The sequence below is a fragment of the Silene latifolia genome, chromosome 7, assembly GCF_048544455.1.
Source record: "Silene latifolia isolate original U9 population chromosome 7, ASM4854445v1, whole genome shotgun sequence".
Classification (NCBI taxonomy): Eukaryota; Viridiplantae; Streptophyta; class Magnoliopsida; order Caryophyllales; family Caryophyllaceae; genus Silene; species Silene latifolia.
Window position 1 is genome coordinate 30,240,184 of NC_133532.1, and position 19,169 is coordinate 30,259,352.

The following is a 19,169-nucleotide window of genomic DNA, read 5'->3' on the forward strand; positions in this document are numbered from 1 at the left end:
CTCCGGGATTGTCCGAGAGAAGGGCTTCTTCATTTCGTAGCTTGAAGAACGAAACTGTCTTTGTCTTTGTGATCCGTGCGGCCGGGAGTCGGGACGGCCGGATTTGGGATGGACGATCCGAGCGGATCAAGGAACAAGACGCACGGACTGGGCATGGGCAATCCGAGCGGATTCCTGGTGAGGACGCTCGGATCGGGCGAGGACGGACGGATTCTCTACAATCCGTTCGGATTGTAGCTCAGCAGCTTTCCTTCTTCTTTTTCTTCCCTTTTCTTCATGAATTCCTTGGGGATTTCCTTGGGGACTCAAGGATCCTTTTCTCAACAATGCTCTTCTACTATGCTATTTACAAAGGCCTTCTAGTCTTGTCTCTCCTTGATGCTTGGTCATTGAATATGATCAATTTAGCCTTGTTTTGCCATGAAAATGCAAGATTCTTACTCCTTTCCTACCAAGGGATCAAAATCTCAAAGAATATGCAAAACAAAGAACTAAAGATAAGAAATGACCCAAATAGGCACTAAAAAGCATAGAAACAATGGTAATTGGTCGGGGGGGCTAAATATGCGCCAATTATGGTCGCATCAAATATCCCCAAACCGAACCTTTGCTCGTCCCGAGTAAAGAGGTGACAAAGACTAGGACCAAAACTAACCTAACCTAATAATAATAGCCGATATGAGACAATTAGCGGGTCTCACTCCGCCCCTTCAACTCACAACAAGACAACCATGAGGTAGGATGCCTTCTTGCAAGGCAAGGTGGGTCTTGCCAAAATGGCGACACATCCAAACATTAAGCACACAAAATCAAGTAATGGATGCATCTACAAAAAGAATAGCCACTTTCCTCATCTAAGTGGCGGAAATTATCTACAAGGGAAGCAATTCAAGGGTACACAATCCTTCATAGATGCAATTTGTTCAAACTACTAAGCCTAGAAGGATACCAATAAATCACCTCCAAAATGTGTCAAGCTAGGGTACCTTTGTCCTCAATCGTTAAATGCTTTTGTCAAGAATAGACTCCCTATGGTGTTAGAAACACTGGAGGATCGCGGAATTCCCCCTCTTGCCTAGACAAGAAGAAGGGTCGTCCCCTCTCTACCATGCACAAAAATGGATACGATGGATAAAGGGATCGATAGATGTTTGAGTTTCACTTTGGGAGTTTGCTTTTGTTTTTGTTTTCCCCCCAAATTTCTTTGGCATTTGACTTTTTGAGAACACTTTCTTGCCATTTCTTTTTGATTTTTGGCATTTCAATACTTGACAACTTTTTGCATTTTCTTTTTGAACATTTCCAAAGTCACCCCAATTAGTAACGAGGGTGCCTTATTTTTGAAGCTTTAGGAGTTCTATTTTTGCTCCTCTTTTCTTTTGATGCATTTTTGCAAACTTTCTTTCACTTTTCATTTCATTGAACTCAAATTGATTTCTTTTTGTTTTGTGCCCATTCCCTTTGATGACAAAAATGTATGGTAGAATATGGATGAATGATAGAAGTATGCATGGTTTCAAGGGTCACCTTGGAATAAACGGTAGCCAAGGAGTTATCACACCACAAGGTACTCTTGACTAGGCCTTAATCCATGGGTCAAAGGATACTAGCATGACACATCCTAGGGTGTTTTACAAGCATTCTAACAAGCAAAGTCTTAAGAATAAAAAGCATCTACTAGGGCCTATATACACTTGTCAAGCTTCCCAAGTAGACGGTTTCACAAAATTTTTCTAATATGCAAACTACATGCCATGATGCAACTAGCATATATACATCCTAATGCAAATGATTCTACCAACTAATATGCCAAATAAACTAAATGCAATCCTAAGTTCACATTCTTTTACCGCATCAATCAAAATAAAGCCACATAGTCATTAACATAAAGAGGAGAAAGGAGATTGGAAAGATCATACCATGCGGTCTTCAATATCCTCATGTCTCGGATGTGGCGTAGTCAATCAATGTGAAAAAGGATGAACAAACACAATATATACAAAACAATATATACAAGTCTACACTACAAAGGAAATGAACTTGTTTTTGGTTTTTTCAATTTTTCAAATTTTTATGATTTTTGAATAAAAGTTAAGAGTTAGAATTCCCATCCCCACACTAATATGGGCATTGTCCTCAATGGCCAAAATGATGGAAATTATGCAAAGAATGATGCATGATTTCTATACTAAATGCAATTTTACACTAAGCTATACTACATGATGCATGGTTTTTGTTATGACAGAGAGGATAATTTAAATTACCTCCCGTTGCGTATGCATTAACTTCCCCAAACCAAGCAAGACACTATTGCTAATGTCAAAGCATGGGGGAGTTCATGCACATGCTATGCTATGCATGAGACTAGATTGTCATTTTGGATTTTACAAAAGTGGGAACAATAAAGAACACCTCAAAGGAACCGAGGTGTGAGTCCTTTGATGGTGCTAGGACTAAACCAACAATGATCAAAATGAAAATAAAATACAAAGAGATATAGACAAACCGTGGGAGAGTAGGAATCTCCAAGGCTAGTCTTCCATCATGCTACTATCATCACCACTTCCCTCATGAGAAGTTGCCACTTTCCTTGGCACTTTCTTCTTTGCTTTCTTCATCATCATCTTCCTCATCATTATCTTCACCATCTTCACCATCTCTTTCTTCATCTCCACTTGCTTCTTCCTCAATATTATCATCAATCTCCTCATCATTTCCAACAACCTCATTGTCTTCCACCACTTCCCTAGATGCACCTAAACAAGGCTTCTCTATCCGCCCAACTAGGCAAAGGACAAGATGGATCAAGGAGTCCTTGCCTAGCTAGATGTAGGAGGGGAGGATATTGAGCCAAATAAGCATTCTTCCGATCTTCATAAGCTTGCTTGTGCATGGCTTGCATTAGAAGAGTGACATAATCTTTCCCAATTTCAACTCCTTGTGGTTTGAACTCTTCATAATCATAGGGGTAAGGTGGTATAACAATGGAAGAGGAGGGGTTTCATGATCACCCTTTTGTTGTTGAATGATGTACTCGGCTTCTTCGGATAGGGAAGTAAATAGTTGGTCCGGTGGACACTAAGACGGCAAATCTTTGCGGGTAAAGTGAATGATCGAGCCTCACTTGTAAGCCACCCATACTTGGTATCAAGGGAATTGTGAACAACCCACTTAAACTTGTTAATCAAGGTGGACATATCAATGAGATGGCCACCATCCTTAGCCTTGTACTTGCTATCCTTATTGAAATTAGGATCAAAGTGCTTGGCTAGGACCGTGACAAGGCCGCCATTAACAATTACGGTTTGACCCTTCTTCCCACTATCTATATGGAGCCATCTATCAACCAATAGCCTCAAAGAATTGAAAGGCTTGGTGTGAATTCTTCCAATATTCAAAGTTGATTCAAGGAGAATAAAATCGAGTCCCGTGAAATGATTGGTGTCTTTCCTAGCAATTATGGTATTTCCCACAACTTTGTGCCATATTCTTATGCCCGGATGATGGACCAAAAGAGCACGACAAGCTTTAAAATCTTCAAATTTCTTCCCGGAGATTGCCTCCCAAAGAGGCTCGGGATCATACTTCCCATATTGCTTATAGAATTTATGTTCATCGCTAAGACCCAAAACTGCACCCAATTCCGGAAAGGAAATGCGTCTACTAGTGTTAGCTAGACGAAACTCAATATTTTCCCTATTCTCAACTTTTGTCACTTTTAAAGAACTTAAGAATTCCAAGACAAGGGAAGGGTATGTTACTTCCTCCATTTCAAACAATTTCTTTAAACCCATGGCATTGAAAAAGATTCTTGTTTGTTCAAGAATACCCAACTTCTCTAAAGCATCTTGGCATATGAATTTGGTGGATTGAATTTGTCTCATAGCAAACTTGACAAATGTATTTCTATGGGAGTCGGAAATGAATGTTACCTCCGGATAATGCAAGAGTTGATTAATTACCGGAGTAGAGGGCGATGCTTCCATAGGAATTTGTTGAGGGTTTTTGTTTTTGAGATGGAGAGGATGAGGGTTTTGATGTTATGGGTAGTGTTTATGAGTGAATGAATGAATGAATGAAGGTGGGGTGGGTATTTAAAGAACTCGACAATATTAGGACGCAGGGACAATCCGTGCGGATTAGGCGCAATCCGCTCGGATTCTTCAGCTTCAAATTTTCAAAAATCCCGCCTAGAGACGGGCGGATTCTGGGGAATCCGTTCGGATTCTGCTGAGACGAGACGGGCGGATTTCTCTTGAGACGGACGGATTCTTGTCCAGAGATTTTTCTTTGTTTTTCTTCAGCTGAAAGACGGGCGGATTGTTTACAAGACGGACGGATTCTGTGAGACGGGCGTCTTTCCAGGAATCCGCTCGGATTCTTCAACAGTCAAGAATTTTGCAGTTTCAGCTCAGCCCAAGACGGGCGTCTTCTCAGCAGGACGCTCGGATCCTCTGTAGACGGGCGGATTCTCAGGAATCCGCTCGGATTGGTCCTTGTGTACACGGATTCAGGTCCATCCGTGCACCAACGTATTCCCTTATCATTCTTTCTTTCTTTCTTTCAAATCTTGTGTTCTTCATTGCGGGGGCACTACTAAGGCATGAATAGCCTAGGCAATTGCCATCCCCACACTAAGGTAAAGCACTACACATCAATTAAATCATTAGTCCCTCCCTCACTTCTCTCTTTTCATGACAATTATTTTGATCAAAGTAAAAATAAATCCAAAAATGACAAAAATGCAATGCAAAAATTAAATGTAAGTTAGGGAGTTAGAAATATTTACAAGTGGTGGTTTAGGGAGGACTCCACCAAACTCTCATTCTTGATGAGATGTCAAGGAGGCATGTTCAAGGTGTTGTTGATGTTGCTTAACACCTTGAAGAAGTAATCAAAAGCTTGTTCATTGTTATGGTAGAGGTCCTCAATAGACCGTGGTTCTTGTTGTTGATCATGATCGATGGCATGCCCAATGCAGGGATTAGAGATCCCTTCAAATTCGTCGTCCCAAAGACCACAAACTTCATTGAGTTGATCATTGAAAATCTCTTGCTTGGATGGAGACAACTCTCCCAATTTCTTCTCTTGGCCAATGAGGCCATCATCTTCTTCCTTGGTTGATTTTGATGAGCTTTGCAAGCTCTCCTTGTCACAATTCACTTGCTCTTTGAATGGAGCATCTTCAACTTTCTTCCTCCATTGGAGTTCCGATTTCTTCTTCTCATCTTTTCGGCTATAATGATCAATCATGAAACATGGTTCATGCAAACGAGGAGCTCTCATGGTCTTGTCAAGATTAAAAGTTATGCTTTCATCTCCCACTTCTAGAGTGAGCTCTCCATGCTTCACATCAATCACCGCACCCGCGGTGTGTAGGAAAGGTCTTCCTAAGATGATTGGAATGTTGGAATCTTCCTCCATATCAACAATGACAAAGTCCACCAGGATAAAAAACTTCCCAATTCGCACGGGGACATCTTCCCATATCCCTAGCGGTGTCTTCGTCGATCTATCGGCCATTTGAAGAGTGATATTGGTACATTTAAGCTCTCCCATTCCCAACCTTTTACTTACCGAATACGGCATGACACTCACACTAGCCCCTAGATCACATAAGGCTTTGTTGATCGTTGTGTCGCCAATGGTACACGGTATTGAGAAGCTTCCCGGATCCTTTAACTTTGGAGGTGAACTCCCTTGAAGTATGGCACTACTCACCTTAGTGAAGGCGATAGTCTCAAGTTTCCGGATCGACTTCTTCTTTGTGAGGATATCTTTCATGTACTTTGCATAGGCCGGAACGTGATTGATTAATTCCGTGAAAGGAATTGAGACTTCTAAGTTCTTCACAATTTCCATGAACTTTCCAAGTTGATCATCAAATTTAGGCTTGGCTTGACGACTTGGAAAAGGAAGTCTAATCACAATGGGCTCCTTTTCTTTGGCTTTGTCTTCATTTTTCTTTGAACTTTCTTCTTTTGATGATTCCCCTTCTTTGGGACCTTGTACCACAACTTCATTCTCACTAGCTCTCACAACTTCATCCTCAACTTGCTCCTTCGGTGCTTCATACCTTGTACCACTTCTCAAGTGAATGGCACTAACCGTTTCATGTCTAGGGGGATTACCTTGAGGTGGTAATTGCCCCTTTTGTCTTTGCGAGCTCGAAGATGCTAGTTGGTTCAATTGTGTTTCCAACATCTTGGTGTGAGCTAGAATGTTGTTGATGGTGGTGTCTTTTGCTTGGCTATCTTTTTGCATTTGGGTGAAAAATTCTTGTTGATTCTTTTGCATTTGAAGGACCGCTTTTTGGACATCAAAACTTTGGTCATTGTGGTGATTGTATGGATTTTGATTTTGGTAACCTTGGTTTTGATTGAAAAAGGGTCTTTGGTTTTGATTTCTCATGGGTGGTGGAGTGTATGTTGTTTGAGGGTTTTGGACATTTTGGCTTTTGTATGAGAGATTTGGATGGAACTTGGTGTTTTCATTGTAAAAATTTGAATAAGGGGTACCGCTTTTGTAAGCTTGGAAAGCATTGACTTGCTCGGTTGTTCCCCTACATTCGCTTGAGTCATGACCTAAGGTTCCACAATTCTCACATATCCCGCTTGGGATTGATGAGGATGCCGTCATGGCATTGACATGATGCTTTGATGATTTTGAGCTTTCCTCAAGTCTAGCCATAGCTTGTTCAAACTTCAAGTTGATTGTGTCAATGTGAGCACTAAGTTGAGCACCCAATTGAGTAACGGTGTCCACTTCATACTTTCCTCTAGTAGCCTTGCGAGGCCTACTATATTGCGAATTATGGACCGCCATTTCCTCAATCTTGTTCCATGTTTGATTGTCATCAACTTCGGTGAACATTCCATTTGATCCCATATTGAGAATGTTCCTTGAATCTTCATATAAACCATTCCAAAATTGTTGCACTAAAAACCATTCGCTAAGTCCATGGTGAGGACATGAGCGACAAATACCTTTGAACCGCTCCCAAGCTTCATACAAAGATTCTTCATCCCTTTGCTTAAAACCCGTAATTTGAGCTCTTAGCATATTGGTCTTTTCCGGTGGGTAGAATTTTTGGTAGAAAGCTGGAGCTAGCTTCTTCCAAGAATCTATTCCAAGGGTGGCCTTATCAAGGCCCTTCAACCATTGTTTTGCGGTGCCGATTAACGAAAAAGGAAATAAGACCCATCTTATTTGGTCTTGAGTCACGCCCGTTTGAGAGATAGCTTCACAATAATCACAAAATGTTTCCATATGAGAATGAGGGTCCTCACTAGGCATTCCCACGAATTGGCTCCTCTCAACTAGTTGGATGAAGGCGGACTTGGCAATAAAGTTTCCGGTAAGATGTTGTGGGGTAGGAGTACCATTTGGTAGATCCTCCTCGGTGGGTATAGAGTGTGACGAGAATTTAGGCATTGTAGGTGGATTTTGTGCGGTATTGTTTAATGGGTTCTCTTCTCCTTCTATTGCGAAAGGATTGACAAACTCACTAGTGGGTTGAACAACTTCACCAACACCTCCCAAATTCCTCATAACAAGTCTCCTATTATTCGTCAAGGTTCTTTCGATTTCACGGTCAAAAGGTAACAAATCTCTTTGTAACCTTCTAGACATGCAAAATATCAAACAACTCAAAAACAATTAGAACAATCCTTGAGGAGTTTTACTTCCCCAAGGTGAAAAAGACACAACTAAAAACAATAAAAGAAATCTTAAATCAATTAAACACCGTCCCCGGCAACGGCGCCATTTTTGATCGGAGCCATTTGGTGTTCACAATTAAGCATATGTGGTCGTTGGTCAATGGTCGATACAAAACACAATTTATACTTCACAAACAACTCTACAATTAGTAAAGAGGCAAGTAAAGGTCGGATCCCAAGGGACGGGTATTGAAATGAAGATTCTATTGTAACTAGTGGTGTCTAGGGGTGTCACAAATTGGGTTGATGTAGAAGGTTACTAAACTAAAATAGCAATGAAAATAAACTAACAAGATAAATGAAATAAGGGTGTAAACAATTGATTAAAAGCACTAGGGTGTCATGGGTTCATAGGGGAATCATGGGATATGATCATACAAACATGTTCTCAAATTATAAGCAAGCAATTATTGTTGTGATGGATTGAGTTGGGTTATATCTTACAATCCTAGGAAAGTATGGGTCCTAGAGCCGAATCGATTAGAATGTACAACACCTACAAGTCGACTTAATCTTCCCTACTTAACACATGCATGGTCTAACAAGACTCGAGTTGGGTTATGTCTTACAAGTCAAGTTGAAAGGATAGAAGATGATAGTAAATGCAAGGATTCATAGGCTTAGCATTTCATCAAATATAACATGTGCATGCATTAAGATCAAAACAAGCAAGCAAATAAGATATGAAAGCATATTAATTTAAGCATGAATCATTCCCATGTTGGTTTCCCCTAATCACCCATTAAACCCTAGCTAAGAGACTACTCACTCATTATCATATTGATCATGCTAGAAAGGTTGTCAATCATACTAACATAATGAAACATGATGAATAAATGAAAGTAATTAGCAATAATTAAAAAGGGATTAAGAGATTATACCTACTAATGATTCCAATAATAAAGCAAGAATAATAGAAGTACTTGAATCCTAGATTGAGAGGTTGTCAATCTCCCAATAATAACCCAAATAATCTTCAATTACCCAAAATAAAGTAAGAACAAGAGAGAGATTAAGGAACTAAAACTTGGATTAAAACTTGATTAATATTTGATTACAATATTGAAGAGAGATTTGATTGATATTAACTACACTAATTATTGATAAGAAGAACATGCTCCTCTAATTAGACTAATGGGGTATTTATAGTGAAAATTAGGGAGGATGCATTAGGGTTAACTAAGGGCTAAACTAGTAATTACACTTTTTAAGTTGAGCAAGGAGCCTCCGGGATTGTCCGAGAGAAGGGCTTCTTCATTTCGTAGCTTGAAGAACGAAACTGTGCTGTGCTGTGATCCGTGCGGCTGGGAGTCGGGACGGCCGGATTTGGGATGGACGATCCGAGCGGATCAAGGAACAAGACGCACGGACCGGGCATGGGCAATCCGAGCGGATTCCTGGTGAGGACGCTCTGATCGGGCGAGGACGGACGGATTCTCTACAATCCGTTCGGATTGTAGCTCAGCAGCTTTCCTTCTTCTTTTTCTTCCCTTTTCTTCATGAATTCCTTGGGGATTTCCTTGGGGACTCAAGGATCCTTTTCTCAACAATGCTCTTCTACTATGCTATGTACAAAGGCCTTCTAGTCTTGTCTCTCCTTGATGCTTGGTCATTGAATATGATCAATTTAGCCTTGTTTTGCCATGAAAATGCAAGATTCTTACTCCTTTCCTACCAAGGGATCAAAATCTCAAAGAATATGCAAAACAAAGAACTAAAGATAAGAAATGACCCAAATAGGCACTAAAAAGCATAGAAACAATGGTAATTCGGAGGCTAAATATGCGCCAATTATGGTCGCATCAGCAACCAAAGGAGCCCTATTGTATTCAATGCTATTTTCCCATAAGGAATTCATACAAATAGCTTCAATTTGATGGATTACACACTTGGGTATTAGAAAGATAGATGCCCAGTAGTTATGCAAGGTGTTAAGCACAGAATTAATAAGGACTAGTCTTCCTGTATAGCTGAGTTTCCTTGCCCCAATACCTCTAATTTTTCTGACAATTTTATCAGTGAGAACTTTGCAATCCTTCCTTAATAGCCTGCCAGATTGAATTGGGACTCCCAAGTATTTAAAAGGCAGTGCACCTTCCTGGAATCCTGAGACCTGAATGATATCAGCTTTCAAACTATCAGTCACTCCATTGAAAACAACCTCAGACTTGGCAGCATCGACTTTTAAACCAGAAGCTGCAGAGAAGGTAGCCATTACTCTCAGAAGCAACATGATAGACTGACTGTCCCCTTTGCAAAACATCAGTAAATCATCAGCAAATAGGAGATGACTCAATTTAAGACTCTTGCATAAGGGATGATATCTGAAATGCCAAGTATTAGCAGCATAATGCATATCTTGAGAGATACTTCATATAAATGCAAAATAAGAGAGGAGAAATAGGGTCCCCTTGCCTTAAACCTCTCTTTCCAGGGAAATAGCCAAAATGAGCACCATTCAAATTTAAAGTGTAGGTAGGAGAAGTAAGACAAGCCATTATCAACTGATGGAATTTAGTAGGAAACTTAAGAGCTGACAGCATTTGATCCACAAAATTCCACTCTATAGTATCATAAGCCTTCTGCAAATCCAATTTAAACATACACCTAGGAGAAGCCATACCCCTATTGTAGAGTCTGACCAAATCTTGACATATAAGAATGTTTTCAAGAATGCTTCTCTCTTTAACAAAGGCTCATTGATTCCTGCTGATGATATCAGGCAGGATTACAGCAAACCTAGCACACAACAGCTTTGAGATGGTTTTGTAAATCACATTACAACAAGAAATAGGTCTATAGTGCTTAATAGTCTCTGGTCTTTCCACCTTAGGGATGAGAGTAATAATGGTAGAATTATTCTGTGTTAATATTTTGCCAGTATCAAAGAAATTTTGTACTGCAGCACAAATCTCATCACCAATAATCTCCCAAGCATCTCTAAAGAATTGACTCCCATAACCATCAGGTCCAGGGGATTTCTGATGTGACCATAATTAGCGCATATTTAGTCCCCGAATTAGCCTTGTTCCCATGATTTTTAGTGCATATTTGGGTCATTCATTGTCTTTAGTTCTTTGTTTTGCATATTCTTTGAGGTTTTGTGCCCTTGGTAGGAAAGGAGTGCAAACCTTGCATTTTCATGGCAAAATGAGAATAAATTGATTGAATTCAATGACCAAGCATCAAGGAGAGACAAGATTAGAAGGCCTTTGTACATACTATAGTAGACGGGCAATGATGAGGAAAGATGCTTGCATCCCCGAGGAAATCCCCAAGGATTTTATGAAAAAAAGGGAAGAAAAGAAGAAGGAATAAGTCTGAGCAGCAATCCGTGCGGATTGTCAAGAAGACGCCCGTCCCCAGCACCACAATCCGTGCGTCTTCCATCAAAGACGCCCGGGCAGCAGCACCCAGAAGATGCCCGTCTTCTCCCAAAGACGCCCGGGCAGAGACACAGGAATCCGGCCGTCCCGAGCCTAAGACGCACGGATTCCAAGGCAGCGCAAATTCGTTTCTTCAAGCTTCAAGAAAGATACCCATCTTTCAGAAAATACCGGCGTTTCCTTAAGTAGGGACTTAATCGTTATTTAAGCCCTTAGTTAACCCTAATGCATCCACCTAATTTCCACTATAAATACCCCATTAGTCTAATTGGAAGAGTATGTTCTTCTTATCAAATCTTAGAGTAGTTAATATCAATCAAATCTCTCTTTAGTTTTGTAATCAATAATTAATCAAGTTTTAATACAAGTTTTATTTCCTTAATCTCTCTTTTGTTCATCCTTTATTTTGGGTAATTGAAGATTATTTGGGTTATTATTGGGAGATTGACAACCTCTCAATCAAGCATCAAGTACTTCTTTTATTCTTTGCTTTATTGGAATCATTAGTAGGTATAATCCTCTTAATCCCTTTTTAATTATTGTTAATTACTTTCATTTATTCATCATGTTTTACTTTGTTGGTATGATTGACAACCTTGCTAGCATGATCAACATGATAATGAGTGAGTAGTCACCTAGCTAGGGTTAATGGGTAATTAGGGGAAACCAGCATGGGGAATGATTCATGATTAAATTAATATGCTTTCATGGTTTATTTGCTCGCTTGTTTTGATCTCAACTCATGCACATATTATGTTTGATGAATTGCGAGCCTATGAATCCTTGCATTTTTTACCCATCACCTACCTTTTCAATGAGACTTGTAAGACATAAACCAACTCGAGTCTCATTAGACCATGCATGTTGTTGAGTAGGGAAGACTAAGTCGACTTGTAGGTGTTGTACAATCTATTCGATTCGGCTCCGGGACCCAAACTTTCCTAGGATTGTAAGATATAACCCAATTCAATCCATCACAACAATAATTGCTCGCTTATAATTTGAGAACATATTTGTATGATCAATTCCCACGAATCCCCTATGACCCCATGACACCCTAGTGCTTTTATCAATTGTTTACAACCTTTTTAATTCATCTTGCTTGTGTACTTTCATTAGTGACCTTCTACATCAACCCAAATTGTGACACCCCTAAGACACCACTAGTCTCAATAGAAATCTCATCTCAATTCCCGTCCCTTGGGATCCGACCTTTACTTGCCTCTTTACTAATTGTAGAGTTGTTTGTGAAGCAATAAATTGTGTTTTGGTCTAGGTGCTCCTAACGACAAGTTACCGAAAAGATTTAGTCCGACCAAAAATGGCGCCGTTGCCGGGGACGGTGTTATCTTGATTTAGATTTTCTTATATTGTTATTAGTTGTGTCTTTCTTTGCCTTGAGGAAGTAAAACTCCTCAAGGGTTGTTCTAATTGTTTTCGAGTTGTTTGATATTTTGCATGTCTAGAAGGTCACAAGGTGATTTGTTACCTTTTGATCGTGAAATTGAAAGAACTTTGACAACCAATAGAAAACTTGCTAGGAGAAATTTGAGAGGTATTAGTGAGGTTGTAGATATTCAACCAACTATTGAGTTCATTAACCCTTTTGCAAGAGAAGGTGAGGAGAACCCAACACAAAATACAACACAAAATCTACCCACAATGCCTAAGTTTTCATCACATTCCGTACCCACCGAGGAGAACCTACCCAATGGTACTCCCACACCACAACATTTAACCGGAAATTTTATTGCCAAATCCGCATTTATCCAATTAGTCGAAAGGAGCCAATTTTGGGGGGTGCCTATTGAAGACCCTCATTCTCATATGGAGACCTTTTGTGACTATTGTGATGCGATTTCTCAAACCGGTGTAACTCAAGACCAAATTCGATGGGTCTTATTTCCTTTTTCTCTAACTGGCACCGCGAAATAATGGTTGAAGGGCCTTGATAAGGCCACTCTCGGTATTGATTCTTGGAAGAAGTTGGCTCTAGCTTTCTACAAAAAATTCTACCCACCGGAAAAGACTAACATGCTAAGAGCTCAAATTACGGGTTTTAAGCAAAGGGATGAAGAATCTTTGTATGAAGCTTGGGAGCGATTCAAGGGAATTTGTCGCTCATGTCCTCATCATGGACTTAGCGAGTGGTTCTTCGTACAACAATTTTGGAACGGTCTATATAAAGATTCAAGGTACATTATCAACATGGGATCAAATGGAATGTTCATCGAAGTTGATGACAATCAAACTTGGAACAAAATTGAGGAAATGGCCGTCCATAACTCACAATATAGTAGACCTCGCAAGGCTACTAGAGGAGGAAAGCATGAAGTGGACTCCGTTACTCAATTGGGTGCTCAACTTAGTGCTCACATTGATACAATCAATTTGAAATTTGAAAAAGCTATGGCTAGATTTGAAGAAGCCTCAAAATCACCAAAGCATCATGTTAATGCCATGACGGCATCTTCATCAATACCAAGTGGGATATGTGAGAATTGTGGAACTTTGGGACATGACCAAAGTGAATGTAGGGGAACAAATGAACAAGTGAATGCTTTCCAAGCATACAAGAGTGGTACCCCTTATTCCAACTATTACAATGAAAACACCAAATTACATCCAAATCTCTCATACAAAAGCCAAAATGTTCAAAACCCTCAAACAACATACACCCCACCTCCCTTGAGAAACCAAAATCTAAGACCCTTTTACAACCAAAACCAAGGTTACCAAAATCAATCTCCATACAATCAACAAAATGACCAAGGTTTTGATGTTCAAAAAGCGGTCCTCCAAATGCAAAAGAATCAACAAGAATTTTTCACTCAAATGCAAAAAGATAGTCAAGCAAAGAAAACCACCATCAACAACATTCTAGCTCACACCAAAATGTTGGAAACCCAATTGACTCAACTAGCATCTTCGAGCTCACAAAGACAAAAGGGGTAATTACCACCTCAAAGTAATCCCCCAAGACATGAAACGGTTAGTGCCATTCACTTGAGAAGTGGTACAAGGTATGAAGCACCGAAGAAGCAAGTTGAGGATGAAGTTATGGAAGCTAGTGATAAGGAAGAAATTGTGCAAAACTCCAAGGATGGAGAATCATCAAAAGAAGAAATTTTAAAGAAAAATGAAGCCAAGGTCAAGGAGAAGGAGCCCATTGTGATTAGACTTCCTTTTCCAAGTCGTCAAGCCAAGCCCAAATTTGATGACCAACTTGGAAAGTTTATGGAAATTGTGAAGAGTTTGGAAGTCTCAATTCCTTTCACGAAATTAATCAATCACGTGCCGGCCTATGCGAAATACATGAAAGACATCCTCACAAAGAAGAAGTCGATCTGGAAGCTTGAGACTATCGCCTTCACTAAGGTGAGTAGTGCAATACTTCAAGGGAGTTCACCTCCAAAACTAAAGGATCCGGGAAGCTTCTCAATACCGTGTACCATTGGCGACACCACGATCAACAAAGCCTTATGTGATCTAGGGCCTAGTGTGAGTGTTATGCCGTACTCGGTGAGTAAAAGGTTGGGGATGGGAGAGCTTAAATGCACTAATATTACACTCCAAATGGCCGATAGATCGACGAAGACACCATTAGGGATATGGGAAGATGTTCCGCATTTAATTGGGAAGTTTTTCATCCCGGTGGACTTTGTCATTGTTGATATGGAAGAAGATTCCAACATTCCAATCATTCTAGGAAGACCTTTCTTACACACCGCAGGTGCGGTGATTGATGTAAAACATGGAGAGCTCACTCTAGAAGTGGGAGATGAGAGTATAACTTTCAATCTTGACAAGACTGTGAGAGCTCCCCGTTTCCATGAACCATGTTTTATGATCGATCATTATAGCCGGAAGGATGATAGGAAGAAGTCGGAACTCCAATGGAAGAAGAAAATTGAAGATGCTCCATTCAAAGAGCAAGTGAATTGTAACAAAGAGAGCTTGCAAAGCTCACCAAAGTCAAGCAATGAAGAGGATGGCCTTATTGGCCAAGAAAAGAAAATGGGAGAGTTGTCTCCATCAAATCAAGAGATTTTTAATGATCAACTTAATGAAGTTTGTTGTCTTTGGGACGACGAATTTGAAGGGATTTTCAATCCCTACATTGGTAATGCTATCGATCAAGACCGACAATAAGGGCAAAGGTCTATTGAAGAACTTTATCATGACAATGAACAAGCTTTTGATTACTTTTTCAAGGTGTTGAGCAACATCAACAACACCTTGGATATGCCCCCTTGACATCTCATCAAGAATGAGAGTTTGGTGGAGTCCTCCCTAAACCACCATTTGTAAATATTTCTAACTCCCTAACTCGCATTTCAATTCTTGTATTGCATTCTTGTTATTTTTGGATTTTTATGCTTTGATCAAGATAATTATCATTTTTGAGAGAAGTGAGGGAGGGGCTAATGATTTCAATTGATGTGTAGTGTTTTAGCTTAGTGTGGGGATAGCAATTGCCTAGGCTATTCATGCCTTAGTAGTGCCCCCACAATGAAGAACACGAGATATGAAGAAGAATAAAAAATGACAAGGGATATGCAAGGTACACGGATGGAACTGAATCCGGGTAAAAGGGGTCGAATCCGAGCGGTTTCAGGAGAATCCGCCCGTCTTCAGGCAATCCGGGCATATTGGGCAGAAGACGCCCGTCCTTCTAAACTGAATTTCTGAAATTTCTAGACTGTTAGCAAATCCGGGCGTCCTGGAAAGGAATCCGCCCGTCTTCAGAAAGACGCCCGTCCTAAAGGGAAGACGCCCGTCTTTTTGGCTGAGAAAAACAAGAAAAATCCCTTGAAAGGAATCCGCCTGTCTTCTCTGAAAGACGCCCGTCCCGCACTTTCAAATCCGCCCGTCTTTGTTCAAATCCGCCCGTCTTTAGGCGAGAATTCCTGAAGCCCATCCAGACAGAATCCGGGCGTCCCGAAGGAAAGCCGCCCGTCTTCCCCCTGCATTTCAAATATTTCGGGTTCATTATAAACCCCCTTCCACATTCATTTCTTCATTTCTTCATTCAAAATACTACCCATAAACCCCATAACTCCAAAACCCTCATCCTCTCCATCACAAAAACAAGATTCCTCAACAACATTCACCAAAATCAAATCAAAGCATCCTTTTAACAACAAATCAATCACTCCTCTTTTAACAAAAATCAAAACCAAGCACAAAATCTTCAACCTTTGAGTCGATTTTTGAATTCATAAAGGCAAAGCCTTTCATCTTTAAATCGATTTGGGTACACTAGAAAATTGAAGATTTTCACTCTTTTCTTGGTTTATTCATCAATGGCAAGGACAAAGGGAGCAACAAAAGCAACAAAGGCAAAGGCACCAATGGCAAAGGCACTCTCATCAAGACAAAAGAGTCTTCAAGCAAAGAAAGCATTGGCTATGGTGGTAGCTAGCCCAAACTTGGAAATGCAACAACAACAACCTCCCATGGAAGCAACAACATCTACTACTCCGGAAATTGCTCAACTTTCGAATTCTCCGGAGGTAATTTTCATTTCCAAATCCCATAGGGACACTTTTGCCAAGTTTGCTAGAAAATCATTTCTATCCACTAAGTTTATTTGTGAAGATGCCTTAGATAAGTTGGGTGTCCTTGAGCAAACTAGAGCCTTCTTTAAAGCCATGGGGTTGGAAAAATTGTTTGAATCAAAAGAATTGACATACCCCTCCCTTACCTTAGAATTTTTGAGTTCTTTGAAAGTTAAAAAGGTTGAGACTATAGAGACCATCGAGTTCCGCCTAGCTAATGTTAGTAGGCGCATCTCCTTTGAGGAAATGGGTAAAGCTTTGGGTCTTAGCGATTCACCGAGTTATTTTAAGAATGTTGGCAAGTATGACCCCGACCCTCTTTGGGAGGCGATTTCCGGAAGGAAATTTGAGAACTTTCATGCTAGTCGCGCTATATTAGTCCACCATCCGGGCATTAGAGTGTGGCACAAGGTTGTAGGAAACACCATCATTGCAAGAAAAGACACCAACCGTTTCACCAAACTCGATTTTGTTCTTCTTGAGTCGGCCTTGAACATTGGAACGGAATTCACCAAGCCTTTAAACTCTCTAAGGCTTTTGGTGGATAGGTGGCTAAATGTTGATTGTAGGAAGCAAGGCACGACCGTCATTGTGAATGGAGGTCTAGTCACTATTTTAGCTAAATACTTTGATCCGAACTTCAACAAGGATAACAAGTATGTGGCGAAAAAGGGTGGTAATCTCATTGATATTAAAACTATGATAAACAAGTACAAGTGGGTCTCTCATAACCCTCTTGACACCAAATATGGATGGCTCACTAGTGAGGCTAGATCTTTTACTTTGCCTTCGAAGATTTGTCGTTTAAGTGTCCACCGGACCAACTATCTCCTTCCCCTTTCAAAAGAGGCCGAATACATTATCCGACAACAAAAGGGCGAAATTGAAATGCCCTCCTCTTCCATTGTCACACCACCCTATCCTTTCGAGTACCAAGAGTTCAAACCCGAAGGTGTTGAAGCGAGAAATGATTATATGACTCTTCTTATGCAAGAGATGCACAAGCAAGCCTTCAAGGATCGGAAAGATGCTTACTTAGCCCAATATCCACCCCTCCTTCACTTCGATAGGCAAGGACTACTTGACCCTTCATGTCCCTTGCCTAGTTTGGCGGATAGGGAAGTCTTCTTTCCGAGTGCATCTAGGGTTGAGATTTCGGGTGACAATGAGGTTGTCGGTGATGAAGAGTTTGATGATAACATTGATGAAGAAGCTAGTGAAGAAGGAGAAGAGGATGATGAGCAAGGTGAACAAGAAAGTGAAGAGGGAGGTGGTGATGAGTCCACTTCTAGTGAGGAAGATGATGATAGTGATGATATGATGGAAGATTAGCAAGCTTTGGAGGCTCCTACCCTCTTAAGGTTTGTCTATTTCTCTCTTTGTTTTATTTATTTATCTTGATCATTGTTGGAGTAGTCCTAGCACCATAGAGGACTAACACCTCGGCCCCATTGAGGTGTTCTCATTTTATTGTTCCCATCTTTTGAAAATCCAAAATGACAAAATTAGTTTCATGCATTGCATCGTGTGTGCATGAACTACACCCCACCTTAGGACATTAGCAATAATGTCTAACTCGGTTTGGGGAAGTACATGCATACACAACGGGAGGTAATCTAAATTATCCTCTCCGTCATAAACAAAAAAACATGCGTCATGTAGTGTAGATTAGTGTAGTTTGCATCTAGTGTAGAAATCATGCATCATGTTTGCATAATTTCCCATCATTTTGGCCATTGAGGACAATGCTCATATTAGTGTGGGGATGGGGAATTCTAATCTAACTTTTATTCAAAAATCCAAAAAATTGAAAAGTTTCAAAAAATCATAAAAATTTGAAAATTGAAAAACCAAAAACAAGTTAATTTCCTTTGTAGTATAGTCGTGTATATATTATTGTATATATTGTGTTTGTTCTATCCTTGTTCACATTGATCGACTACGCCACATCCGAGACATGAGGATCATGAAGACCGCATGGTATGATCTTTCCAATCTCCTTTTTCCTCTTTATGTTAATGACTATGTGGCTTTATTTTGATTGATGCGGTATAACAATGTGAACTTAGGACTTGCATTTAGTTGATATGTCATATTAGTTGGTGGAATCACTTGCATTAGGACGTATATAATAGTTGCATCATGGCATATAGTTGCATTTAGATTAAATATTTTGAAAAGTGCCTAATTGGGAACTTTGACAAGAACAACTAAGACATTACAAATACTTTTTCAACTTAAGACTTCGCCTACTAGAATGGATGTAAAACACCCTAGATTGTGTCATACTAGTGTCTTTCGACCCATGACCCAAAGCCTAGTCAAGGGTTTGCATGTGAGTCACCTATCCAACCTCGTGATGCGATGTGGACTTGGTTAACTTGTCTAGGTGACCTTGATTAACCTTGTGGTATGGCAACCCAAAAATACTTTCTATCGATAAGTTTGAAATGCTCATTTCAAAGATTTTGTTATGTGGAAACGTTTTATTGCCAAGGAAA

General features: G+C 40.1%; 2 non-coding genes across 2 annotated transcripts; one reads left to right on the forward strand and one right to left on the reverse strand.

Annotated features, from left to right (window-relative positions):
• The first annotated feature begins 6,955 nt into the window (after nucleotides 1-6,955).
• On the forward strand, nucleotides 6,956-7,062 carry LOC141593505 (small nucleolar RNA R71). Its single transcript, XR_012521584.1, has one exon. It is a non-coding gene; the product is annotated as a small nucleolar RNA R71 (small nucleolar RNA).
• Nucleotides 7,063-13,141: 6,079 nt separating this feature from the next.
• On the reverse strand, nucleotides 13,142-13,248 carry LOC141593346 (small nucleolar RNA R71). The gene has a single exon (XR_012521436.1). It is a non-coding gene; the product is annotated as a small nucleolar RNA R71 (small nucleolar RNA).
• Between the last annotated feature and the right edge of the window lie 5,921 nt (nucleotides 13,249-19,169).